Genomic DNA, 15,832 nt, shown 5'->3' with positions numbered 1-15,832 from the left:
CGCGAGCAACCCCTAGCGGAGGAGATGTAGAATATAAATGGTACATGTACAATCTACTTGTTAGATGTGGAATATACATTGTAGATGTAGATGTAGATAACAGATGTAGCAAAAATATGTAAAATGTTAAATTTTTTTTTTTATTTTTAAATTCTAAAAAATCATAAGCTCAAAATTATATATACTGACTGAGTACGGGTATAAGTAGAGTCGCGTCCCCAGAAGCGACTCACACGTTCCTTCTCGTTTTAGTTTGAAAAAGGCTGGATCGGCAAGCTGAATATTGGAGAGAATGTTCTAATCAGCTGCATCGGCCAGACTTGGTTGGCTATCGGTAACAGTGCGGGCGATGAGAGCAGTGAGTGTGGTCGAATAATCCGAAGTGCGAGTATGCATGCAAGTGCACACGGTGGATCCCTCAGTGGAAACGCTAGTATCGACAAGATTAGAGACAAGGGCAGGAGTTTGAGTTCTTTTAAGCTGAAGCTGCTGGGCGAACCTGGATGTGACGAGATGCTGCTGTGATCTTGAATCTAGAATGGCGGAATAAAACGCCAGATCGATTCTTCACCAGAACAACAGCTGTAGACAGAAGCGCATGGGAAGGCACACTGCTATCAGAATCCTGAACAGACATGTTGTACTGCTCGATCTAGAGGAGAAGCAGCTGGGGAGCTGGGCGCTATGAATGAGTCGAACTGCAATAAGGTATGATGACTCTTTCCGCACATTCTACATTGGCCACCTGGCGCAGAGAAGGTGATAGATTTGTAAAGATATTGCACGAGTAAATTCCGTGGCCCGCTGAAAGGCAGAAAGGGCATCCAGACGACTCGGCGGAACAGTTAGAGGCAACAAAGGTTTTCTTTAAATGTGCTGTAGATTGTCTTTTTCCCCAGAATGTTCGTTGGTATCTTGTCTGATGAGGCAGTCTCCTCCCATTTGGCTTGGGTGTTCGCATCCAATTTCTGCAACAGCATGTGGATTATCATGCATCCCGATATCTACTCAGCTCTTGCCAATGTCTGAAGGGCAGGAATATTCAAGTTGACTGCGACCGAAAACACCCGAAGTCTTTTAGCAGAAGGCGAATCTACCTTCTTGAGAACAAGAATCTCCTTGATGTGTGCCTAAAAAACAATTAGTTTGTTATTAAAACGTTTACTGAGTTCAGAGCCACATGATAATTGGCACTCGACAGCTCCAACGATCGAGGCGAATCCAATTCCACATCCGAGAGAGAGAAGCGAAGATGTTATAACAACGGAATATGTAAGACCGCTTAAGCGACGATGATCAGAACGGGAACGATAATGAAAAGTCAAGAACCGCGGCTGCTCTTTGCCCGTTCAGATAAATGTTCTACAGTAGGGGTTGTAATGTGCGGAATTAAGAGATGTGAGATATTAAGTACCGATGTTGCTGGTACCTACAATCTAGATGGTCATACACCGATGGTATAGCAGAATTACGGAATGTGTACCTCTAGCTATGCTCTAACTAGCTCGCCGGAATGTCGTGTCAGGGTGCAACAAATAATGCAACTGTTAACCCATAGAGGGATAACAGAGGGATAATCAAGTGAAAAATCGATTGATACTCTATCCCTGTGCAACAGTGGTTCGACATTTTCGAGACTAATGCGGAGGCTTACGAACTGTCGGATAAACAAAAATATGTTCAGGCCCGAGGCAAGATGTGTGGTGCGGCTAAGCTTGTTTTGAAATCCGAGTGCGTATCTAATTTTAACGATTTGAAAGCTGCGTTGTCGTTGGCGGGAGGGGGAGGGGAAGCAACTGAAAATTAATTTCTTCATTCTGGCTATAATTATGATCCGATCTGATTCAAATTTGGCAGTCTGGTAGATATGGACATTCTCTACGATAATGCGTTTTTAGTTTTATAGTATCTTTAAAAATGTGCCTTCCACAGATTTTCGTTCTTTGTGTGGGCGGAAGGGGGCGGGGCGAAATTTTGAAATACACTTGTAGCAGAGGGATACCACATGAGTCTGGAAACCAAATTTGGTTGCCCTAGCTCTTATAGTCTCTGAGATCTAGGCGCTCATCGAGACAGACAGACAGACAGACAGACAGACAGACAGACAGACAGACAGACGGACAGACAGACATAGCTATATCGACTCGGCTATTGATGCTGATCAAGAATATATATACTTTATGGGGTCGGAAACGTTTCCTTCTCTGCGTTACACACATCCACTTTTACCACAAATCTAATATACCCCTTAACTCTTTTTTGAGTACGGGTATAAAAATAACGAGAAGGAACGTGTGAGTCGCTTCTGGGGACGCGACTCTACTTATACCCGTACTCAGTCATTATATACATTTTAGAGCATGATTTTTTAGAATTTTAGAATTAAAAACGAGAAGGAACGTGCGAGTCGCTTCTGGGGACGCGACTCTACTTATACCCGTACTCAGTCAGCATAAACATTTTTAAGCATATGATTTTTTAGAATTTTAGAATTAAAAAAAAAATTTTACATTTAACATTTTTTTGCTACATCTGATATCTACATCTACAATGTATATTCTACATCTAACATGTAGATTGTACATGTTCCAATTAGATTCTACATCTCCTCCGCTAGGGGTTGCTCGCGCACTGAACGCGGCAGAGTGTGCGAGCGAGAAGGAAAATGACTTGCTTGAATGCGTCAGGAGGGGGAAGGGGAAGCAACTGAAAATTAATTTCTTCATTCTGGCTATAATTATGATCCGATCTGATTCAGATTCGGCAGTCTGGTAGATATGGTCATTCTCTACGATACTGCGTTTTTAGTTTTATCGTATCTTTAAAAATGTGCCTGCCACAGATTTTCGTCCTTTGTGGAGGCGGAAGGGGGCGGGGCGAAATTTTGAAATACACTTGTAACAGTGGGATATCACATGAGTCTGGAAACCAAATTTGGTGTCCCTAGCTCTTATAGTCTCTGAGATCTAGGCGCTCATCGAGACAGACAGACAGACAGACAGACAGACAGACAGACAGACAGACAGACGGACAGACAGACATGGCTCTATCGACTCGGCTATTGATGCTGATCAAGAATATATATACTTTATGGGGTCGGAAACGTTTCCTTCTCTGCGTTACACACATCCACTTTTACCACAAATCTAATATACCCCTTAACTCTTTTTTGAGTACGGGTATAAACAAATTTTACATTTTACATATTTTTGCTACATTTGTTATCTACATCTCATCTACAATGTCTATTCTACATCTAACATGTAGTTTGTACAAGTACCATTTAGATTCTACATCTCCTCCGCTAGGGGTTGCTCGCGCACTGAACGCGGCAGAGTGTGCGAGCGAGAAGGAAAATGAGTTGCCTTGTTGTTCGCGGGAGGGGGAGGGGAAGAAACTGAAAATTAATTTCTTCATTCTGGCTATAATTATGACCCGATCTAGTTCAGATTCGGCAATCTGGTAGATATGGGCGTTCTCTACGATACTGCGTTTTTAGTTTTATCGTATCTTCAAAACTGTGCCTGCCACAGATTTTCGTCCTTTGTGTGGGCGGAAGGGGGCGGGGCGAAATTTTGAAATACACTTGTAGCAGTGTGATATCACATGAGTCTGGAAACCAAATTTGGTTTCTCTAGCTCTTATAGTCTCTGAGATCCAGGCGCTCATCAAGACGGACGGACGAACAGACGGACAGTCGGACAGACGGACGGACTGACGGACATGGCTATATAGACTCGGCTATTTATGCTGATCAAGAATATATATACTTTATGGGGTCGGAAACGTTTCCTTCTCTGCGTTGCACACATCCACTTTTACCACAAATCTAATATACCCCTTAACTCTTTTTTGAGTACGGGTATAAAAACATGTAAATTACTATTAAATCCAAGGTAACAAAACTAGGGGCTGTCCCGTTTGAATTTTTTGGCCCAGCCTACTCCGCACGCTTTGCTCGTGGCTCTTTTTCCTCGCGGTCAGCTTTTCGGGTGGTCGTTGGCTAATAGCACGAATGTATTTTTTCGAGACCCGATATCCTGACAGCCGCTTGCGTAGGTTCTCAGCCTCCGTGCTCCTCTCATCCGTAGTGGACCCAAGTCGACCTGGATGTTGGGAGCCGTGACTTGTGGCTCCTCCTTCTGCGGCTCCTCGTTGAATCCAAGGCGAGAGAAGGCCGTAGCCAACTCTGCGTCCGACACTGAGGCACCTGTGAAAATGAAGCTTCATTCTGTGGTTCCCTGTTCCAGATCCTCTAACATTATTTTTGCCTGCGGATCCTTCTGTTGCTTGTGGCATTACGCGGCAAGCACTCCACTGCCATTTCGGGTTTCCTGCAGTCACAGGATATAGATTCCAGGGGGCCTGCGCTCGCACACACAATCTCCGTCGGTACTGGGTCTCCGACTCCCTGCACCGTAACTGTATGTTCATTATCGGACATTCCCCAATAACGGATGCGTTTTCTACCTACCGCCAGAGTGAACTAATTTTGGCTTTGGCGCTCCCCCAACACCTGCCCGGCCCTGGGTGGCGAAATAAACTTAACCTTTCGTTGCCACATATCAGTACTCTGTACAGATGGGAGCCAATCAAGTCTCTCCAGCTTGGGTTCGAAAATACTGCTATCGATTCAATTCAAATAATTTGCTATGAACTAAAGATACGCAATGAAGTAGTGCTTATGATGGATGAGATGGCAATAAGAAGAGAGCTTCACTATAATCATATTAGATAGATATACTTATTGATGGAATCGAGCACAATGGGTTTGAAAGAACGCCACGAATTGCCAATCGCTATTTATTTATTTATTGAAGATTAACAACAATCTGCTAATATAAATGTATGAATTACTCTATTAATTCAGAGGAAGCGCTTCTCTTTTTCACATAACTTAAGTATCTTACATCTGATAAATGCAGCTATAAATAAAACCCAAGTTAAAAGTATTGTTTAACCAATCCTCTGAAAATCACATTTTACCGCTTGAAACGTTACTAGCCCCACGTTTTGGGCCCTCATCAATTTTGCATTAAAAAGACTAATATTTCCCAGACGGTAAGCTGAAGCTACAAAGAATGGAAAATTTCATTACAACCACATGTAAGATACTTAAGCTATTTGAAAACATAAGCACTACCTCTGAAAAAAGCATATAAAATACAAATTTTCGAAAATTCTCTTCTGGCTGAGAAGTGATTCTGAGTTCACAACCCCAACCTTCTGCGATGCGATGGCGCAATGAAGGTAGGTCTAAAAGTTGTAGCACCGATTGATAAGGTGGCAAGATTCTATCCGAGTTCCATTCGACCGTTAGACCGATTCGAGAATAACTTGTTTCTCCTTGTACTGTGGACTCCACACACAAGAACATTATTCCAGAGTCGGACGGACCAAGAAGACGTAAAGCGTAAAGCACCCTTAGCTTTATTTAAAATAGGAGCTATATGGCTATTAAAACACTGTCTATGACCAAAAAAAAACCTCCAAGGTCATTTAAACTTGAAATTCGTTCGAGGGAATGATTTTCCAGAGCTTACGAAACAAAAAGTGGAGCGCGACGGTAAAAAGTCATAAGTTTGCATTTAGAAAGGTTTCGAAAAAGGAGATTTTTTAACACGAAATTTGCAACTCGTTTAGGTCGAGTGGAAGGCGTGTGTGCAGGTACCAATCAGAGCAGGAGAGATAGATTTTAACATCGTCAGCGAATATTAGTGTAGAAGAGTATGTTATAACTTGAGGAAGATCATTTACAAATCAAATAAACAGAAGTGGACCTAAATAACTACCTTGTGGCACTCTAGATGTAACATTAACGACATTCGACAACACATTAGTAAAAAAAACATGTTGCGTGCGGTTAGAGAGATATGACGAGGTCCAGTTTAGTAATTTAGTAAAAATTACGTCTGTTCGCAAAAATCTTTGAAATCCTCGGTTGATTGTAGAAGAGAACTCGAGAAGGTTTGTCGATGTTGATCAATGTTTAAAAAAACCGGACTACTGCATAGATGTTTTAATTGCCTGGTAACAAGGAACATAAGCAGCTTCGTGATGACGGAAAGCTTTGCAATACCCCTGTAGTTCTCAATGTGAGATCTTGAACCCTATTAGTGGGGAAGCGGAGTAATGTAGGATTCGTTCCAAATCACTGGGAGACAATACCATTCCAATGATAGGCTGTAAAGATATGTCAAGGTTTTGCATAACTGTGCGTAGTCCGTGTTTTAAAATACAACTTGGCACCTTGTCTGGACCCGCCAAGAATGATATGTCAATCGATGACAAACCTTCTAGAACATAATTTTTCTCAAATAAAGGTAGAAAAATGCGGTTTGCATAAGGTAAATGGTAGGGATACGTGGATGCGTGGTAGATATGTGACGAGTATGTTCATTGGAAGAGGTGGTAAATAAACTTACAATAAAAGCAGAAGAAGATTCTGTTTTGTTCTGATAATGAAGGAATGAATCCCTTCCCATCCATCCGGATGGAGGAAATGCATTGGAATTTCATATTTAACTGAATCTATATTTAAGTCTTTATGGGTATTTTCATTCCGTATGGCCAAGGTGGCCCAGTAATAGTTCTTAGTATCTTCGATTGAGCTCTCTGGATTATTTTTTTTAAATTACTAGCGCAAGCATTTCCCCATAGCTCGGAGCTGTATGTGTTTGAGGACTACATTGTTCAAAAGTACTTTGTACTCCAGTTTTAGTGGTGCTTATTAGCCAATGTTGATTACTAATTTTAAATTTAAGTAGATTTCTCTTCGCTTGGATGTATTTACGTCAAGTAAGCCTTCTATCCAGATGAACACCGAGGTATGTTACTTCGGTGGTTTGTGGAATGTTGATCTTGTTCAGATAAAGGGTAAAGGTGATATGTTTGCACTTTTGCTCGTATACGTGTATGCGCCAGTCTGCTAGCCATTATAGAGCAAAAATTTTGTTTAACATCCTCTATTGTAGCCTTCGGTATAAGGGAGCACTCACAGCGGTGCCGCCAGTGATGGATGTAGGAACTGCTTCATAGTTGTTCGGTGAAAGAAACACCGGAGTGACTGATGGCGGATTGACTAACGGCGAGACCGCTCGGAGTCGCAAAGAATTCCGATGTATGTAGATGAGAAGCAGGCGTTCCAACTCCAATAGGTGGCATGAGGTCGTTGTTATCGTTATGAGGGATTTTCCATCTAGGAGATTCACTCAAGAGCTTGAGGCCGAGAAATTGTGTTTTCAAGGTCAGGAACTTCTCCTGAAAACCAGAACGAGTCTGTCTCATAAAAGTGCACATTTCCGCCTCAGTCTCTCAGCAAGTCAAACGTTACCAAATCAGACCATGCGTATTGAGATAAGATCGTGTAAATGTCCAAAATTATCACCACCAGCGCACTTGATATGGGCAACATTGTAGCATAGCCACCGAATTCGCATTTCTTTGCACTACGGACAAGAGCCATTTTTGACAGCACTTGAACCACTGTGCTGGAAGAAAAAGCAAAGTGGGAGCGCAGGCGATATAAGAGAGCAGGTAGCAGAACGAGCGACGATTAGCAGGAGCGGCAGACGATCCCAACGAAAAGACGAAAACAACCGGGGAAGCTCACCAAAGCAGAGACACCGAGAGAGTAATTCAAGATGCAGATGCTGGCGAAATCCAAAGAGAGTGAGAGCAAGAGAGCTTGCACTTCTGCTCTCCAGAGCGTGTGTTGGTAGGCGATGCGCACGAACGGTGAGCACAGAGAGCAATGATCCAAAGCGAAATGGATAAAAGCACTAACAAATTGCTTGCGCAAGTCTGTTTCACGTCCGGAATATAAAATTTATATTTGTTAATTAGCGAAACACAGTCCGAAATTTTTGAAATCGGAAAATAAGCCCAACACTAGTGTCTCCTGAGCAATTAAGAGACAAGCTAAACTAAATACGGGATTTGCCACCAGATCAAATGTTTCCTGTCACAACAAAAAATGTGATACAACTTTACAGGGTCATGCGAGCCGAAGGAGCTCCGACTGTCACACACGTCGTCTTCAAGGTAACTCTGCCAACTGTTTAACAACAAAACATCAACATTATGTCAGGTTACGTACCCGAAGGCTGACATGGTGGATGTTTGCAGCACACGCCACAATGGAACTTCAAATAGTATGCAAAGAACTTCCTTCAACCATAAAACTGGAAGGAACTGGTCTACTTTCACTCCAGGATTCACTGCTCGTAATACAGAGATAAGCATCACCAGCTTTAGCAAAACAACAAACGAAGTGCAGTCAATTAATACCCGATTTGGTAACGTAAGCTTATCAGCCAAAGCGTCTTCTTCACCAACTTTGCAATTGTGCATCCAAACAACGCTTACAGGGTATCAAGATCTTAATGAACTACACCAGCAATTAGTAACAGTCGATCGTCAAAAATTTCCACACGAACTTACAATAGTACTGCATCATCACATTGCTGCATATGTTGCTCTAGTGATGTCACTTCTATTGATCATCGTGTACAGAAGAATCCTCAAATATCGAAATCATGGCAATTAACAAGCAACCCAGAAGAACCGCGCGTATCATCATCACCTATTCCCATGTCAAGTTTTTTTTCCATCAACGTGGGCGATGGTTAAACACAAGTTCAACGACCGGGAGAATAGGCTGTATAAAAAGGGCAAATGCTCAATTGCCAAATTTAAATCATGTCATTGTATTAATAGGTTTGGTTAGGTTAGGTTAAGGCGGTTGTCGGGTAGGAACCCGACACACTTAGACCGGTTTCGGCCCGTTGTGATACCGCATAGATCATGTCCTCTTCCCTTGGGAGACACTATGTCAGCAATTGTCCCATCCGGATGCCCTTATGAAGTTAGCGATCCTTTTGGGACTCATTGTAGACATGTCTGAAATGTCATTTATGTAAGAAGGCTGGGACGCGCACACAAGTGCAGACCTCCCCGAGAGAGCTGAGAGCAAAAAGAGCAAAGAAGAGATCGCGAAAACGCCAGCCGACGTCGCCCAGAGGCCTCTCGCCATTCCGTTGTCAGTCGTCGTTTTCGTCAGTCGTATATAATAGTAGTCGTACTTTAAATCTGTTGTCATTCGCTTTAAGACATATCTTAACAAAGTTGTATCCATTAGTTATATTTAAACACATTTAACACATTTGAACACAACCTTGAACACAACAAATGCGCGGTTTGTAATGAAAATAAGCTCAATTGCCTAAAGTGAATGGAGCATTTTATTGTGATTTCAAATAAAGAAGTAAAGTCGTACAGTTGAACAATTGTGAAATTACAGTAAGTTGCCGAAAAAGTGAAAAATTGTTGCGAAATTCAAATTTTGTGTTGCGGCGTGCATACACATACGAAAGAACAGAAAAGGAGCGAAGAACAGTTCGGTCAACGTTGTTGTTGTCGGGGGTTTTTTTGTGTCAGCGCGTAATATACATACGATCGTGGAAAAGTAACGAAAGAGAACAGTTTGGTCAACGTCATTGTGGTTGATACTCGTTGTGTCGGTTCGCAAGAAGAAAGAAAAGAACAGCTCGGTCGCGTCGCTCGCAATACACACAAAAATGTAAAATAAGAAGGAAAATGCCGAGAGCCAGACGCCGTCGAAAAAAATCAACGAAGTGGAAGCAGGAATCGAAAACGAGAATCTGCTGCTGCTGGATGAAAATTTGTCCGAGACGGAGCGGACCGAGACCGCGGAACCGGGTTGATCCCAGAAGAAAAAAAGGTAGCAATGGCTGAGGTAAGCGTGGCAAACATCGACGTCAGGGTGCAACAAATAATGCAACTGTTAACCCTGAAAATAGAGGTAGATGAACAGAGGGATAATCAAGTGAAAAATCGATTGATACTCTATCCCTGTGCAACAGTGGTTCGACATTTTCGAACATTTTTTCGGATAAACAAATATAAATATAAAAGTAAAGCGACGGTGCCTGAAGGCAGAAAAGTATACTGTTTCAATTGCGGTTCTCCGGATCACAAACGAATGGCGTGTACAGCTGATACCAAATACTTCCTTTGCAACGAGTACGGACATATTTCCCGTAAAAGGGTGAATATAATTCTGGATCGCAGTCGCTTTAAGACAATACTCGTAAACGAAAGAGAAGTGGAGTGCCTGGTTGGACGTGACCTTGGTCAGAGAAGGAGTATTCCAAAATTTGAACGGTGTGCAAATGCTGGAAAGTGTAACAACTTTGCGTGGCCTGGAAAACTAGAATACAAATTATATTTAATCTATGTTAGTCCGAGCTGCGGTCCGGTGCGTAGGCTCCGGCGGCAGCGATCGGCTTCCGGTGGCCCGCTCTGGTAGCGGGGGGCGGTGGCTTGAGGTGGTGTTGGTCCGAGCTGCGGCTCCGGCGGCAGCGATCGGATTCCCGTGTTCCGCTCTTGTAGCGGGGGGCGGTAGTTGCCGTTCGGCAACTGGGTCTTCTTATTGAAGATTATGTTGAGAGGGTGACTGCCCTCTATTTCGCTGGCCCTTAAGGCTCAACGATATAATTAAGTTTTTTTTTTTTTTGACACGTGTGCAAAAAGCCGATTGACTCACGACTTTGTTTTAGGTTTTTTTTTTTTCTTTTTTTTCCCGGCCATAGCGTGGTTCGATCACTACACCGAGCGGATTCGCTTTTGTACACGGTTACTATCCAGCTTCCTGGGATCCCACATCTCATTTTCCTCTCTTTCCAGCCCGACCCCAGACTCACCCCAGGATGCTGACCATCATTCCCACCCGCGAACAACAGGCCCTCCGTCCTTTCGCCCAGGTTGCCGAATGACGGCCCGCCACCCGGTCAGCTTCTTCCGTCTTCGGATCGATCGCACTCCAGACGTCCCCCCGTACAGCAGCTCGGACCCGAGGATCATCCGATTCCCCGCCCGGCAGACTGCGTACGGGCGGCATCCGATCTGATCGTTCCCGACGCTCGAAAACCGCCCCTGGTGTCCTGGAGTGGATCCGGATCTTGGCCCCTCTTGGACCCCCATCTGGGATCACCGTGTACTCCGACGCACCTCACCTTCCGTATCCGCGATTCCACACCTGTCGGGTATCATTGACCTTTCTTTTTTTTTCTTCCTTCCGATGTTAACGTTCATCTCTTCCAGATATCTTCACGCCCGATCCTGCCATTCGCCGCGGCCTCGGCTCCTCCCTTTTTTTCCAGTTTCGCCGTTGTGTAGAACTTCTTTAGGGGTATGCCTTATGTCCCCTCCTCCCTCGGTTGCGGTTTCAGATCGCTAATATGGGCTGTCCTCATCCGATTATCCTTGGCGCTCTTCAGTCGGCAGATGACGGGTGACACGAAATCCGTTATCGTGTACGGACCCGCATATTTCGGCGCCAGTTTTGCTGCAAACCCCTCAGCCGCCTTTGATAAATGGTGTTGTTTCGCCCATACCACCTCTCCGATCTTCGGCTTCCAGGGCCTTCTCCTTAGATTGTAGAACCTCGCCTGGTCCTGCGCTGCCCTTTCCAGGTTCCGCCTCACCAACTGAAACACTTCTCTCAGCTTGCTTGCGTTCTCGTCCAGCGTGAGCGTGCCCTGGCCGGTCCCTATTGTTTCCTCATCGAATAGGGCTTTTGGCAGACGTGGTTCCTGGCCTTGGACAATAAACGCAGGAGAGTACCCTGTTGAGTCGGACACGCCCGAGTTCACTGCCAACATGAGTTCTGGCCACTTCTCGTCCCAGCATCTTTGGTCCCCCTCGCAGAATTGCGCGATCATGGTTTTTACCGTCCTGTTCGTGCGTTCCGTGGGATTCTCCTGGGGCGTATAGGGTGCCGTGAACTGGTGTCTGACCCCCATCTGCTCTAGAAACTTTTTGAAAATCCGGCTCGTAAACTGGACTCCGTTGTCCGTAATTATCACCTTCGGCACTCCGAATCGCGCCACTATGCGTTCTCGTACCGCTTTTGTGAGTGTCTCAGCCGTGGCCTTCCTTAGTGGCACTAACTCTGTCCACTTCGAGAACCTGTCCACCAGCACCAGCAGCATTGAATTCCCGTGCTTAGACCTGGGCAGTGGTCCCACGAAATCCGCACACACCGTCACCCAGGGTTCCTCGGGCACATGGGTCAGCATCTTTCCGGCGGCTTGTTGTTAATTTGGCCAGTAATAGCGTCCCGCTACGCGCGCCATGGTCTTCCTTCCTCCGGAATGTCCCGCCTCCGGTGTGTCGTGGTTTTCCTTGATGACTCTATCCCGTAGGTCTCTCGGGACACACATCTTCCAGGCCGCGACTTCCTCGTCTCCGGCTCTGTGGGGAATGTGCCTATACACCTTCCCCGCTTCCTCCACGTAGTCGGGGAACTTCTCGGGTTCTTTTTTGATTTGGTCCTTCACTTTCGCTATCCACGCACATGGGGCCACCGTTTTAGAGACCCCGACTGGTTCGTTGTCCACTCTCATACACCGCTCCACCAGCGGCTGCCGGGAGAGCGCATCGGCCACCACGTTGAGTTGTTGTACTGTTGTAGTTCTAGGGCCCACCGGGCGACTCTTCCTGTTGGGCTTTCGATGCTGTTAAGCCACTTCAACGCCATATGGTCGGTGACCACCTTGAAGTGATATCCCTCTAAGTACGGTTTTAACTTCCTTATGGCCCATACAATTTCCAGGCACTCCTTTTCGGTCGCCGAGTAATTCCTCTCAGCACTATTGAGCGTTCTGCTGGCGTACGAGATGACTCGTTCTCCTCTCTCGGTCTCCTGGGTAAGGATCGCGCCCAGCCCGTAATCACTGGCATCCGTCTGCAGCACAAACTTCCTGCTGAAATCTGGACAGGCCAGCACTGGGTCTGCCACCAGTTGACCTTTTACCGCCTCAAACGCCTGCTGCTGCGCCTCTGTCCACACCCACTTCGCCTTCTTCTTCAATAGCGCGCTCAGTGGCTGTACCAATGTGGCGAAATCGGGTACGAACCTTCGATACCACGAGGCCACGCCTAGATACTGACGTAGCTCCTTGACACTGCTTGGGGGCTGTAGTTCGGCTATCGCTGCCACCTTCTCGGGATCCGTGCAGATGCCCTCCCCCGTCACCAGGTGTCCTAAGTATCGCAACTCCTGTTGGAAGAACTGGCACTTTCCGATGTTTAGCCTCAAATTTGCCTTCTTTAGACGCCTGAACACCTCCTCTAGATTCCGCTGGTGCTCTTCCTGGGTCTTTCCTATGACTATGATGTCGTCCTAATAGGCAAAGGCATGGGGCATCATTTCGGGTCCAATTACACTGTCCAGTGCGCGCTGGAATGTGGCAGATGCGGAGTGTTGTCCAAATGGCATCACCTTCCACTGGAACAGCCCTTTTCCTGGCACCGTGAAGGCGGTAATCGGTCTGCTGGCCGCTTCCAGGGGAATCTGCCAATACCCATCCTTCAGATCTAGGCTGCTGATAAAGCGAGCCTCTCTCAACTGATCCAGGATGAAGTCTATCCTTGGCATGGGGTAGGCATCCTTGACCGATTTTGCGTTAACCTGACGGAAATCGACACACAGTCTCCACTGCCCGGTTTTCTTTTTGACCATCACGATCGGCGAACTGTAGGGGCTCCGCGATGGCTCAATGCACCCCAGCTCGATTAGCTCGTCTACCTTTTGGTCGATCTCGGCCTGCATCTTGGGATTCTTGGGGTAGTATCTTTGCTTGATGGGCTGTGCATCCCTCATTGTGATCGTGTGCACCGCCACGTTGGCCGTCCCCGTCATCTCCTTGAACTCGGCCAATTCCCGCTCGAGGAATCCTTCTACCGTTTCCTTCTCCCGCGTCTCCTCACTCGACCTTTCCTCTGGGGACTCGGTCACCCCCTCTCCGTCTGTCGAGGGCGCCGCGATGGCCTCCACTACCGCCACGGATAGCCTCTCCTCCGGCCGTCCGTCCCGTCAGCCTTTCGCAGGGATCACGACCCTGTGCCCCGCACAGGTCACCTCTGCGCCGACTGCGGTCAGGAATTCCCAGCCGAGGACCAACGCGTCGATCACGCCCGGTAGCACGAGCAGCGACATCCACACCTTCTTGTCTCCGAAGGCCATTTCCACTTCGAGTTGTGTATTCACCTCTTGACTGTGGCCGTCCGCCAGCCGCACGCGTTTCTTCGTCTCGTGCTCGCGTCCGACTCACCGCAGCTGCTCCGCCAATTTACAGCTAACGAAACTGCTGGTGGCCCCGGTATCCACCGTGGCCTTCCATTCGTTTCCCGCAATCACCACCACCGCGGACAGCTGCACTTCCTCCTCGGCGAGCTCGCCGACTAGGTTGTTGGGGCCTCCTCTTGCGACCCCGGCACGGCCCTTCGTGGCTTGGGTCGCGGGGCGTTTCCCGCCCTTTTGCAGCACTGCCAGGTTAGCACGCCGACCTTGCCGCACCGCCAGCAATATGTTAGTGGGCGCCCTGAGCACGCTTGCGCCCAATGGGCGTCACTCCCACATCGCCGACATGCTTGCGCGGGGTTTTTCACGAATCCCCCTTCAACATTGGAGTCCACCTTCTCTTCGGCCTTTGGCGGCGTTGGCTTCCGCTCCGCTGACTTCGTAGTGTCGGTCACAGGCTCGTCCTTGCATCGTCGGCATACCTCCGTCCCGGCCGTCTTGTTGAATGGGTTATGGGCCTTCGCCCGACTCGTCGGGTCCTCTCGTTGGAATTCCACCCGATCCCTCTCCAGCGCTTCAAACTCATCCGCCAGGGTCATCAGCGTTTCCAGATCTTTGCATCTATGTGGTCGGATGAACATCTTTAGGCCCGGCATGCTGTTTTCTCGGATTAATTCCAACTCTTCCTCGGGTGGGCACTTCAATGGCCGGACGAGCGTCTGCATCTCCACCATATAATCCTTGAAGGATTCTCCCCACCTCTGCTTCCGCGTTCTCACCTCCTGGAGCAATTTTTCAAAATAACCCCTCGGGAGGAAGAACGCCTGGAAGCTGCGTGAGAACGCCGCCCAAGATTGCCAATGCTTATTGTTGGCGACAAACCACGTAAGTGCCCGCCCCTTCAGCAGCTCGGGCATCGCCCTGGGGATCATATCCAGTTCCAGCCCATACATGTCCGCTGACCATTCGACCTGCTCCAAAAATTCAAGGGGCTTTGCCGTCCCGTCGAATCGGAACGACCACTCTCTCACCTGTTTGGCCACGTGCGCATAGCTTGCTCGCAGCTGCCTCTTCGCTTGTTCGTCTCCCGTCGGGTGTGGGCTCCTTGACTCCCGTTGGCCTGAGGGAGCTGGGATGGCCGTCCTTTCTCGGCTTTCTGTCCGCTGCCGGCTAGGAGATCGACCCTTCTGTGGCACGGCCAGACTGGCGATGAGTTCCTCCGCGGCCTCTGCCGGTAGCTTCCACACTCCCGACTGTCCTGTTCCGCCGGGTATGGCCAAGCGTTCGTACGCCTCCTGCTTTTCCTCCGTCTGGGGCGTGGGCGTAGTTCTGCCCGCGCGTAACTCCCATTCTTCGATCAGATCTGCATATTCTGGTTCCTCTTCGTGTTTCTCCACCCAGTCTTTGAATGCCCGGCGCATCTCGGACAGCGTACCTTCCAGCTGCAGTCCAAAGGCTAAGCCACACTGAACCAGGTCCTCCTTCCTCATGGCGTGGATCCATTGTCGTCTCCCCATTTCTTCCTTTCGAACTCGTTTTTGCCCTCCCTAAATCGATCTTACTTTGTCACCAGGCCCCACGTTGGGCGCCAGTTGTAACGAACCGGTTTTGTCCGCCTTGTGTGCGCTTGGCGTACTCAGCGGCCGGTGGGTTCGCTGCAACGAATTTGGGTGTTGCCCGCGGGACAAAGCAGAAAGACTTGGTTGGCTTCTTTATACACGAGTT

The 15,832-nt window shown here is 47.4% G+C and overlaps 1 pseudogene; it reads right to left on the bottom strand.

Moving 5' to 3' along the window:
- Nucleotides 1-10,254: 10,254 nt before the first annotated feature.
- Nucleotides 10,255-15,597, bottom strand: LOC121404606 (annotated as a pseudogene).
- Nucleotides 15,598-15,832: the final 235 nt, after the last annotated feature.

This window comes from Drosophila obscura, unplaced genomic scaffold (assembly GCF_018151105.1).
Source record: "Drosophila obscura isolate BZ-5 IFL unplaced genomic scaffold, ASM1815110v1 contig_25, whole genome shotgun sequence".
Classification (NCBI taxonomy): Eukaryota; Metazoa; Arthropoda; class Insecta; order Diptera; family Drosophilidae; genus Drosophila; species Drosophila obscura.
Note: the sequence above shows the minus strand (reverse complement) of the source record. Positions and strands in the feature narration are given on the sequence as shown.